This window comes from Panthera tigris, chromosome B2 (assembly GCF_018350195.1).
Source record: "Panthera tigris isolate Pti1 chromosome B2, P.tigris_Pti1_mat1.1, whole genome shotgun sequence".
Classification (NCBI taxonomy): Eukaryota; Metazoa; Chordata; class Mammalia; order Carnivora; family Felidae; genus Panthera; species Panthera tigris.
The window spans coordinates 52,194,334-52,207,794 of NC_056664.1; positions in this window are offsets into that span (position 1 = coordinate 52,194,334).

Below are 13,461 nucleotides of genomic sequence, written 5' to 3' on the forward strand. Positions count from 1 at the left end.
TAGCATTAGCATTAATAGTTTTGTATTATGCAACATACATATTATTTATAATTTGCTATTAAATGATGCATTTAAAAATTTTTGATAGTATGAGCCCTTCTGAAAAGTCAAGAACACGATTTGTATCATAGAAAGGGAATTCTTAGCTTTTGTTTCTAATTCTTTTGAAATATCTTCAGTGATACATAAACTTTGGAGGAGAGAAACACGAATCTTATGGGTGAAATGTCCAAAACTTAAAAAAGGGTAACTGAACACAAATGACTACTTTTGCTTTCAGAGATCTAAGTGAATTTTAACTATATCCATACACACAGATATGTACCCTAAGATATTTCTTAGATATTTAAACCTGGGTGTTATCACTTTAGCTTACTCCTCTTAAAGAAGAAATTTTCTAACAACCTATGCTTGGATTTTCAGTGGATTTCATATTGGTTTGTGAATCATATATAGCATTTAAAGAGAGAGTATAGGAAGAGTGATTATTTCCCTTAGGGCCATGTGTGAAGGAAAAAAAAATACATAACCAAAGAAAAGACTAGGAACATGTATCATATATGATGCTATTTTTGTGATTGATTAGTCAGATCTAAAGGACCAGATCACATCTGTGTGTGGCTATGGGAAAGGAATAGAGCTACCCAAAAAGAACAAATTTTTTACTTTCACTCCTACTGGGAAGAGGTTAAATGTGGGGCAGGATTAAGGTAAACAGAATTTAGACTGAGAGTCAAGAAAAGAAGTGGGGAAAAAAATAATACTTTTGGCTGAAGAAAGCGTTACTCATATCAGGAGCCGAAAGATCTATTGTCATTGGTGATAGTGGTGAGTTTCTCTTGGTTATGCAGGGAAGCCGGGGTACAAGGCAGGAAGCTATTGAGCTTAAGACAACCTATGAAGGCCTTGGGTCCTAGTCAAGTAGCAGTGATGGTCATCAGAAAAAGAGAACTTAAATGAACAGAAACAAAGTTATCAGCATGGCAGCAAGATGTCAAAATGGTACCAAAACACTGAGGGGCTTATTGCTGAGCTCATGAAAGAAAAATCTCTGGGAAACCCCAGAATTAGCTTAAATGCACTTTGGTGGGGACTAATTTTTGTAGTTAGGGTGTTTCTGTGAAATTTGGGCATAAAGAAGAATTAACTTTGTGTTCATGGGTTTGTAGGCCTGTGCCATAGAGGCTGTGGAATGATGGAGTCACTCTTTCCAGAAGAAACAGAGGAACAACCCATCTCACTTCAAATGATCTTGCAAGTCTGGCAGAGCACACATCATTTTTTAGGTGTTGTGTCTAGAATGCAGGGTGTGGACTGTACATGAACGTTTTCTCCACTTGTGGAGTGACTAACAAAAAATACAACATATATACTCCTCCACAACTTACCTATAGTATTTTTGCATATTTGTTATAACAACAAAAGACTAAAAGAGAATTCAAAGCCTGGAAATATTACTTATTCAAGGTTTCAGATTAGTTAAGATAAATGTTAACGAAAATACTTTATCTTAGATAAAGGGATATAAAGAATTTATTATTATCTGATTTTTAGATTCTTCACTAACATTATAAAATCATTAATTTTCAATTAGTCATTAGGAGATTGTCTCATACTGAAATAGGTAATTAGTCCAGTTTACATTTTTCAGGTGGAAATGTGTCCAAAGGTAAGAAAATAAATCTTCTAAATAAACCTTAGTTTTATTTTCTGTAGACTTAGGCTAGGGAAAGGAAATCAGGACCATTATTATCTGGAGCAGGCAGTAAGATGAGTGGATGAGCTTTTGGCCTGTTACAGTCCACAATTCTTCTAGGAGATCCTCGCCTACGCTGCGGTATCTGCACAACTGAGTCCCCTCTAAGCCTCATAATGTATTTTCAGAAGGTCTGGGCCAAATTGAACATCTAAAGAATAGCACAAATTCATGAGAGAAACTTAACCACAATCTGATTGGTTTTCTGGTCTTCATTTGCTAATCCCCCCAAATGCTAAAGAAATCTGTTATCTGCCAATAGCACTCTTGCATGCACTATGCTCTTTCTCTCTTTCTGTCTCCACTCCTTCCCCCCTCTCTTCTTCCCTGTTTTCTTCTCTTTGTTATTAAGAAGGAGGTTGACAAGAAGTACAACCCCAATTGGCACTGCATCCTGGGAAGACATTTTGGTAGTTATGTGACATGAGAAACCAAACATTGTATCTACTTCTACCTAAGCTAAGTGGCCAGTCTCCTATTCATATATGGTTAGAAGCATATATGCCCCAAGGACTGTAGCCTAAGTGCCAAATACAGGGGACTCAATCTTCAGGCTTGCTTAAGGGAACATCTCAATCTTTGAACTTTTATTTATTCTTATGTACTGATTTGCTGTGGTTATAAAACAAGTAGCAAAACAACTTACATTTGTATTTATTTTCTATTCTGAATTTCTCTGCCCCCAGAAACTTGGGGGTGGGGTGGGTCCAACACCAACTTAAAATGCCAATAATTTGACAGAATGGCTCTGTATTCTTGGAGGAGACCATTTCTTCGTGCCTCTCTATTTCTTTTCTCCTTCCTAGATTCAACAAATATTTATTGGGTAATACTATACATAAGGTATTGAATTCAGTATTTAGACTCTTCACCCAGGAGAAATAGAAAATTACTTTACATTATTATCCTGGTTCTTCCAAGTGTGAACAAAGTTTGATCTGTTTTGGTCCTGTTTGGTACAAATTTGGGATGACTCCCTTTTCCCAAAGAGATCTCTTCTGGAATATTCTGTCTCAAATCACTGTATAATGTGTGGATACAATCAACTTCAGCCTTCTTCCTTTTGCCCACTGATCACCAGCTAGAATAATTCTTAGTTGCTGTGTTTTTAAGCCATTGTTTCATTTTATAGCTTTCTGAAATGAGTCCTTCCCTCTAGTATATCTGTTTGGGGCATGGAGCAAATAATTCTTTTCTTCTTTTGTTACTTCTTTTACCCTTACTGTTCAAATTTTTCCTAAACCCAACAGAGAAGTGTGGAAGTATACATTTTGGTCTTTGCTGATGATTTCTCACATGTGCAGATAAAGCTTCTTTTTGCACATATAGCAACTACTACTGGCTATATGCTAATCACTTGGAACACACTAGCTGCTCTAAATGCTTTTTATTGTAAATATTTAAAAATTTCAGGAAATCAAATAAGTCATTTTCGTGCTCTTAATATTTATTTTTAGTTTTTAAGAGTCTGTCTGCTTTGTCCCATGCTGAACGTGAGGAAATTCATTAGTTTTCTAGCACAATTTTATTTAGTGATTTCTTCACACGACACTTGTCTACAAATCCTCCCACGTTGCCTTTCAGCATCTGGTTCAGAAGGAGTTGCTATCCACTGGTCATGTAGGAAAGTTAAGTATTCAAGGCAAAATATATTTGTAATTTCAGAAAGTTGTCCTGAAATATACTTCTGAGACTTTTCTATTTTAGAGTCATAAAACAGGGCTTCTGCTCCATCTACCATATGGACATAGGACATTGTATCAACCTCCCCAGTGTGTGTTGCCAGTGCTCTTGCCTGCCATGCTTAGCGTCGAATGACTGGACGACATGTCAGATAATGAGGTCCTGGAGCTGTCAATCTGTTCACTGGCATCTCAGGTAGGCTCACTGGATCTTGGATTCACTGTGTGCTGCTCTTGAGAGGAGGAACAATGACAACAAACAGCAGCTGTAGACATAACTAGGGTGGAATCATCCAAGAGAAGATGGAAGTGATATTATATGTAAACACTGATGCTCCATTTCATGTACTGCTGTTGAGTGACAGTCATGGAAAATACGTTGTCATAAGGGAACTAGAGACGGGGAGGCTAAATCTGAGTGAAACTTAAAAGCTATTTAGGGGGTAACATTTTTAAATGGCAGAGAGCTTTAGTAGCTTTACCAAGGACCAGCACAAGTTGTGTCCAAAGTTAGAGAACCCTGAGACAATTAAATGTGGAAAGAACTTCTAGACTTCAACTTGAGAAAAAAAAAATCCTTTCAGCACCTGTAAAGGGGTGTGTGTGGTGTGTGTGTGTGTGTGTGTGTGTGTGTGTGTGTAGGAGGTTTAGTTGACTGTTTCTGGAGGTAGTTTGGGCAGTGATTGTATCCAAGGTCAAAGCCAAATGCATAGTCATTTAATTTGACAAGTGCTTAAAATTACTCACTGGCTTTTTAGTTACATTTGTACTTGTAATGTTCAACCCAAACTACATTTGAGGCCTCTGGGTGAATACTGCAGGTCAGTCCATGAAAAATTTCAGTGGTCATGCAAGGAAGAGAGTCAGACAAAAAGCAACACCTAATATTCTAGACTTGGCAGAGGCGGGAGGACAGGTGGCAGAAATCTTTCATGCTGAAAAGCAGTCTGAAAGGTGACATTGAACATGGGTAATAGAGAAAGGTTTAACAGTCCAATTCCCCAATTTAGAAATGCCACTGAGAACCCAATGTTCCATAGAACAAGGATCAAAACTCTCAGTTAACGGTGGTTTTGTATGTAAAAAAAAAAGGTCATTGCTATAAATATCAGGTGGTTTATTGCATGTCATGCCAGAAGGAAGATAATGAGAGCAGTATCATATTCTGTAAGGGTGAAAATGAATCTGGGGTATATAACTCTCCCAGAATGCCAGAAGTCTGGGTGTTAAAACATAAATGTGGGGTCTTTAGCGTTTTACAAGTGTAATTACCTTTACAATTCAGACACACTGTATAGTACTAATAACAGAAATGTATAATACAGGGAGAAAAATGTTCAGATTCTAGGACACTCTTGGTGACCTTCTTCTGAGCTTCCTGTAGGTGATTTTGTTACTTAAGAATCTTGAAAAGATAGCTAAGAAAACTTAAAAGAGAGAAAGCAAAAGAATTGGCAACAGTGATCTGGAATAGGAAGGAGGATTACAGAAAATTCAAGGTACAGAGTCAAATAGCCAACCCAGTAGTCGTCAGGGGGAGCAGAATAGACTTCTAGGATGTGTAGACTAGAGAAAGGTAAGAGGGAGGAAACAGAGTCTCCTAGGGCTGGAGCTGTAAGAATTCATCCAAAATACCAGACTGGAGGTCCCCAGTGCCAGAAGAGGCAGAAACAGGAGCTCTGGATTATATTCAAATGCTGCCGGATAGCCACTGACTGACGTAACGTTTGTTTTTCTTCAGTCTGGCTCCTTTTTATGTCTGGATTCTATTTTATTCCCCCCATAACTTGAGATGATTTAGGATTTTACACACTACTCCCCCCCCCCCCCAAACTCCATTGTCACTTATTTTTCTTCTCTTCCCTTTATAGTTTCTCAGCCCTCGGTCTAAATAAACCATCCTAGGACCACTTCTACTCTTTGGTGTTCAAGCAGCTTCCAATTCTGCAAGTGTTCTTTAGATTTCTGTAATTTCTTTTTTTTTTTTAATTAATGTTTATGTAATTTTGAGAGAGAAAGACTGTGAGCAGGGAAAGAGCAGAGAGAGGGGAAGACAGAATCCAAAGCAGGCTCCAGGCTTTGAGGTGTGGGGCTCAAACTCATGAACTGCAAGATTATGACCAGAGCCAAAATTGGACATTTAACCAACTGAGCCACCCAGGTGTCCCTACATTTCTGTGATTTCTGCTGCAAGACATTGCATTTAAAATGCTAAGAAGCCACCAAGTGCCCTCTCTTGCCTGGACTCCTGGACCTTTTGCTTAGCCTACACTGTGATGCCCTCACCACATTACCATGGCTCTTCCTCAGCCCAGGTGAAGAACCCAGAGATTGGTAACTGTCTTCTTCAGGAATTCTGTTCCAGGCCTATTGATGATGTCCTTTATTCTGGTCACCTCCCCCTCCCTCTAGTGTTCAGCCCTTTGGTGGTTACAAACTGCCTTGTTCCTTCCATTCACTTATTTGGGATCCAGTTTCCTTTAAATTTTTTTTTAATGTTTATTTATTTTTGAGAGACAGAGAGAGACACAGCATGAGTGGGGGAGGAGCAGAGAGAGAGGGAGACACAGAACCCAAAGCAGGCTCCAGGCTCTGAGCAGTTGGCACAGAGCCCGACGTGGGGCTCGAACCCACGAGCCATGAGATCATGACCTGAGCCGAAGTCGGACGCTTAACCGACTGAACCACCCAGGTGCCCCTATCTGGGATCTAGTTTCTTAACATCAACAAATAACAGCAGTAACAAACAGTAACAAACCACCACATAGATTGTCAAGTGGTTATCAACAACACACAGAAAAATCTCTGCTATTACGGAACTTACCCTAAATAATAAACAACATAGATTTCACTATATATCCTCTCACATCAAGATAACTGGTAACATGGAGAATGGTTAAAGTAGGGAAGGACGTTAATGTCCAGGAGGTTAAAGTGCATGGAGTAGGTAGTGTCGGCCTCTCTGAGGAGGTGACTTTTGAATACAGATATGAGGAAGTGAGGATCCCACGATGTGACTGTCTTAGGAAGACGCATTCCAGACAGAGGACAGCAAAGGCCCTGAGTTGGTGGCAAGCCTTCAAGGAACAGGAGGGAAACCAGTGTCACAGGAAGAAGCAATAGTGAAGGTTTCAAGTAGTAGGAGAGGATCTTAGTGTGAACACGGGGACCAGAGCATAGGGCCTGCTTGGTCACAGTACAGACGTTTGCTTTGATTCTGAAAGAAGTGGGAAGCCATTGGAGGGTTCTGGGGAAAGTTCTGTTACATTTTAACAAAACTGGTCTTGTTGCCTTACAGAAAATATAATGTGATTTAGGGATATGAACAGACTTCCTTAACATTCTGAGACTTAAAACCCAGGTGCCTAACCAAAAAGGTATCTAAATATACTATTCAGGTGGGTCACAAAAATGGTTTAACCCAGGCCTGTGGGTAAGACCTGTGGATTTTATAGAATAATTGTGCTCCTTAAAGTATTGGAAGAACCTTTATTTTTTTTTAATTTTTAATTTTTATTTTTTGTTTTTTAGAGAGAGCGCATGAGTGGGTGAGGGGCAGAGAGAGAGGGGTATAGAGGTTCCGAAGCAGGCTCTGTGTTGACAACAGAGAGCCCCATGGAGGGCTCGGACTGACGAACTGTGAGATCATGACCTAAGTCGAAGTCCAGTGCTTAACCAACTGGGTCACCCAGGCTTTAAGAAGCTTTAAACATGCAACTTAAACTCAGAGGTTCAAGTAGAATGAATGAGCCAGGTCAGGTCTTTCTTAGAAGTAATGCCACTGTAGTAGCAGTACTCAAACTTTTTGATCTTGGGACTTAGGACTATTTGATATTCTTAAAACTTACTGAAGCCTTCAAAGAGCCTTTTGTTTATGTGGGTTAAATCTATTGATATTTGCTATAATGGAGATTAAGATACTTTAAATATATTTCTGTATTTATTCATTTAAAATGACAACAAAAAATCTGTTGATATGTTCATACAAATAGGAAATTTTTATAGAATGGCTGTATTTTCCAAATAAAAACTTGAGTGAGAAGAGCGGAATTGTTTTAAACGTCTGGAAATCTCTTCAGTGTCTGGCTTACTAGAAAACAGTTAATTTCTTGTATCTGCTTTAGAATTTCATCTATTGAAATACCACACATGATGTGGCTTCTGGAGATGAGGCTGTATGATCATGAGAGTATGAAGTGAAAAACATAGCATCGTTTTCTTTTTGTTAAATTATTTTTGATTTTGTGAAATTAGTGAAAATAGGTCTTTAGATCACAATTTTAGAGCCTCTGTTGCAGAAAAAAGATACACTGTATAGATAAGGATCCCCTTGCTTCCTTAAGGCTAGGCCAATGTCTTTAGTTACAAGGGTAAGATGTACCACTTTAAATCTAAGTAAAACAGTATGAATATAGTAAAATTATGCTTGAAAATGTACCCTAACCATGGGCAAGTCCAAATTACCTTGCAAATTATCTTTAGTTTTATACATTCTTTTTCTCAAAGTGTGAGATTTCTGGTAGCAGATAGGGAGAGAAAGGGAAATTATGAAAAAGTCAAAAAGATCTGGGTAAAGGCCAGTTCCCTGGGGATAATCATAGATGAAAGATATATATATTTCCCGCTTTTATCCACGACTTAGAAACAAAAGTTTAGCTGAGAAGGTGGTACTTCCTATACTTCAGTGGACATGATGAAGTCCCTAAACAATTTCTATTAGACCTCTGGGTTCAGGCTTAAAGTCATATTCTGAGGTCTCAAACCAATGACAAAAATCTGATCTTTAATTCTACCTCTATGAATTTTTGAGGTAAATTTCAGCAAATATCCTGTAATTAAAAAAATAAGTATGATGCTGCTTTAAAAATAAGTTTATGGAGGTGCCTGGGTGACTCAGTCAGTTGAGCACTGGACTCTTGGTTTCAGCTCAGGTCATGATCTCGTAGTTTGAGAGATCGAGCCCCACATCACCCTCTGTACTGACAGCGTGGAGCCTGCTTAGGATTCTCTCTTCCTCTCTCCCTCTCCCACCCCCTTGCCCCCTCTCCCTTTCCCTCTCTCCCCCCGCCCTTCCCCACTTGTGTACCTGCCAAATCTCTTTAAAAATAACTTTTTAAATAAGAAATATATAAGAAAAATTCTTCTACTTCAGAGAAAAAAAAAGCTGCTATTGTAGAATGATCTTTAGTATATCAAGTTTCAAGGTATGTTTTCATTTAGAAAGAACATTTTTATTATTTTTTGTAATATTAGAACTATTTCTACTTTATAAAATATTTTTTTGTTTATTTATTTATTTTGAGAGATAGAGTGAGAGTACGGTCATGGGCAGAGAGAGAGAGGAGAGAGGGTTGACAACACAGATCCTGACATGGGACTTGATCTATCATCATGAAATCCTGACCTGAGTCGAAGTCAAGAGTTGGATGCTTAACCTACTGAGCCCCCCAGGTCCCCTATTACTACTTTTCATTGTAAAAGTTTTAAAACAGTAACTATAATTTTTCAAAATTATAAAAATGACTAATAGTTAAATATGTAAGATAATCAGAAGATAGTCAATATTTGGAGATCATGTTTATAATTTTTGTATCACATTGTGGCTCTCCCCACACAACTTGATTGACATGGAAGATACTTTAACGCTTACTTGGAGTTTATACTAATTACTTTTAATTCTTTGGTTTTATATTATAAAGGATATATAAGCAGATTATGCATAGTTTAATATTGAGGCAATATTGTAATAAAAATCGTTGAATTTAGCATTGGAGAGAAATTTGTCTTACAATATGACAGATCACTGTAGAGCTTATTTCTTTAAGCCCATGCCAGCACATGACATGATGTACACATATGTAGCCTCACATGTGTCTTTTAAAAAAAAAATAATGTTTATTTTTGAGAGAGAGCTCAAACGAGGGCAGGGTAGAGAGAAAAGGAGAAATAGAATCCAAAACAGGCTCCAGGCTCTGAGCTATCAGCACATACCCAATGCAGGGCTCAAACTCACAAACCATGAGATCATGACTTGAGCTGAAGTTGGATGCATAACTGACTGAGCCATCCAGGCGCCTCTGTATGTATCTTTATTCATCATCCTCCCAAATCTTTGTCACTCATCCTTCCACACTTCGTGTTTCCTTGTTCTTACAGGTTGGGATAATAATAACAGCATTACTGTAGACCATGTTACTTTCTGAGAAGCCAAAAGGAAATCACAATGGTGATCAGCAAGCATTTTAGCAAGAAGAAGGGATACTTGGAGTAGAAATGCCTTTGTATGTCAGAGCTGGGTCTTAGGAAGAGGAAGACAGCAGAAGAATAAAAGCTGAGGGTGGATATTCAGAGGAATTGATCCCTCATCACAGTGACTGTGACAGAGAGATTTGATTACAGTGATGTCTGGCTGGCTCAGTCAGTAGAGCATGTGGTTCTTGATCTTTGGGTTGTAAATTCAAGTCTCATTTTAGGTGTAGAGATCACTTAAAAAATCCTTTAAAAAAATTCATTGCAGTGCTTGACTTGAATACATTTTGAATTTATCAGGAACTGACTTGGCTCTGTCATATGTGAGTCTGTTCCACCTACAGTACCCTCAGTCCTCAAACACAATCTTTTCCTGATACCTTGAAATACTGTTCTGTGTTTAAGAATCCATTGCTCTTTTTTTCCATATTTCAAATATAGAATCCTTATCTGTTTTTGTTATTGTTCTTGTTATTATATTTTTTAATTTAATTTTTAAGTAGGCTTCATGGTCAGCATGGAGCCCAGTATGGGGCTTGAACTCATGACCTTGAGAACAAGACCTGAGCTGAGATTGAGAGTTGGATGCTTAACTGAGCCACCCAGGTGCTCCTGTGGTTGTTTTAAAATCCAAATGTTTAAGTAAATCAATTAGATAAATGATTTTATTTCTAAACCATTAAGGTGTAATAAAAACATGGACTTCTGGGTTTTGCTCTAGCATTTAAGGAACTTACAAGTAGCCACTCTGTTCCAGATGATATATGTAAAAAAAAAGAAAAATCAAAACACCAACACCAAAACCAAACCAAACCAACAACCTGAAAGAATCAGAAAACAACACCAACCAACCAACCAAAACAAACAAACAAACAAAAAATCTCTGTAATTAGCAAGAAATCATAGCAAGATTGCAGGACACAAAGTTAATGTATAAAAATCAGTTGCTTTTACATATGCCAACAATGAAAAAATGGAATTTGAAATTAAAAATACAATACTATTTATATTAACACCCCCTGGAATGAAATTATTAGGTATAAATTAGATTAAGTATGTATAAGATCTATATGAGAAAAATGTAGAACTCATGAAAGAAATCAAATAACTAAATGGAGAGCTATTTTATGTTCATGGATAGAAAAACTCAGTATTGTCAAGATATTGATTCTTCCCAGTTTACAGATTCAATGCAATACCGATCAAGTTCCCAGCTAGTTTTTCTGTGAATATTGACAAACTGATTTTAGAGTTTATATGGAGACAAAAGACAAGGAATAGCCAACATAATATTGAAAGAGAAAAAAAAAATCTGGACCACTGACTGTACCAAACTTGAAGACTTACTGTAAAGCTACAGTGATAAAGACAGTGATGTATTGGTGAATGAATAGGTAAATATATTCATACCCTTTACAAAAATTAACTCAAAATTTATCATAGATATAAATATAAAATGCAAACTAATATAACTCCTAGAAGATAATAGATTAGACGACATAGATGACCATGGGTATGGTCCAGCTATCATGCTTCTTGTTATTTGCCCAAAGAGGTTGAAAACTCTTTGTCCACACAAAAACCTGCACATTGATGTTTCTAGCGGCTTTATTCACAATTGCTAAAACTTGCAGGCATTCACAACGTCATTCAAGTAGGTAGGGTAAATAAAGTGTGGTATATCCAAACAATGGAATATTATTCAGTGCTAAAAAGAAATGAGCTTAGAAAACCTTTGTAAAGACATGAAAGAAACTAAACTATGTATCCTAAGTAAAAGAAGCCTGTCAGAAAAGGCCATGAACTACACGATTTCAACTGCAAGACGTTTTGGAAAAGGCAAAAACTATGGATAGTAAAAGCGTAAGTGGTTACAAGGTATTAGAGAAGGGACAGGTGAATAGGCAAAGCATAGAGGATTGTTAAGAGTGAAACGATTTGTTTGATGCTGTGATGGGAGAACATATCCTTGTACATTTGTCCAGACTCATAGAATGCACATCAACAGAAGTGGACCATACAGTAAACTATGGACTTTGGCTTTTGATGATGTGTCAGTGCAGGTTTATCAGTTGTAACAAATATACTAATCTGTAGGATGTGGTTAATGGGGGAGGAATATATGTGTGTGGGGCTGGGGACATGTGGGAAAACTCTGTAGCTTCCACTCAGGTTTGCTGTGAACCTAAAACTGGTCTAAGAAATAAAACCAAAAATTAAAAAAAAATTATGATAATTCTACATGAAAATATCCTAACATCCTTTGCTTAGCGCCGTGTCACAGATTTCCCAAGAGACCCACAGTCCACACTGAAAACTCCACCCAAGAAAGCTGAGTTGGGAATCTGTACCTGCTATATGAGATCTGCCATCATACTACTCTGCTTTCTATTCAATTCCAAAACTAGCTTTCCTATGTACTTTTCTTAGGAAAGACTTTTCTTCTAGGTATACCAGTAGAATACTTGACTGCTAGCAAAGTTTCCATGGAAGGTCTTACGAAGTCTTGGCTAAGGAGACCAGAGGCTTAACCTTCTCTTGATATGATGAGTGAGGCATTGTTGATGATGACAGAACTTAACATAGCATCTCTAGCTCATGGGTTATAGATGCAGTGTTTTCCTCCCATAAAATACTGAGACCTCTCTCTGTCTCTGTCTCCATCTCTCTCTCTCTCTCTCTCTCTCTCTCTCTCTCTCTGTCTCTGTCTCTGTCTCTCTGTTCTGTTAAGGTAGAAAGCATATGTGACATTACCTTGTTTTCTCAGCATGTAGATGACCACAACACATTTTTGTCAAGTTCCCAGAAATGGTTCGCTCTGGGTTCCAGTTTAAATGGTTCCAGTTTAAAGAGTTAATGCAGGTCTCCAGGGCAAGTTGTCAATTTAGGGAAATTAAGGCAGGCAAACAAAGAAGGCTGCATTAAAATTGTACCTACTAGACTATAAGTTTGGTGAGAACCAAAAAGATGTTTATCTTATTCTCCTGAAGTATCTATCTGGAATAGTGTCAAGAACATATTAGCTCCCAGTAAGTTGGTGCTGAGTATATGTATGGTTGATGAGGCAACCAATAATTATAGTTTTTTGTTTGTGTACTTATTTACCACCCTCTCTTGCATGAAAGAAATAAGGCAACTAAGTACATAACATGGACTTTAGCAAATTAGAGCTTTAGTATCCTAGAAGTTGGAATATTTGCTCTCATCATAGTTTCATACAACTTGCTGGGTTGGAGTAGACTACGTCCACAGGTAATAAATGTAGATAAAGGGATCTCTAAGGAATGTCAGTAGTAGTTGAATCAGACAAAGTTGCAGAAACACAGTAATCAAAAGCAGAATAAAGAATGTTGAATGACAGAACCTAAACATATTTGTGATAATAAACTGTTTTATTATAGCTACTCTTTGGTGGTTCTTATGGCCCATTGGCTTTATTTCTCATTATGGAATTTACATCATGTCATATCATTATTCCAAACCCAATAGGCAAAATAAGAAGATGAGCTTAAATAGTACCAAAATGTTCTGAGACAAAAAAATTAGGTGGTGGCTAGACATCTATTTAAATGTTTGTGCCTGGAGACTGATACTATATTGAATTTAAATGGCACATGAGAAAAAGGAAAAAAAAAAAAACTAAGGGAATTTTAATGACAAGTGATACTTGTTTGAAAATTTAAAGCAAAACACCTCTTTAATTAAAACATTTCCGGGGCGCCTGGGTGGCTCAGTCAGTTGGGCGGCCGACTTCGGCTCGGGTCATGATCTCGC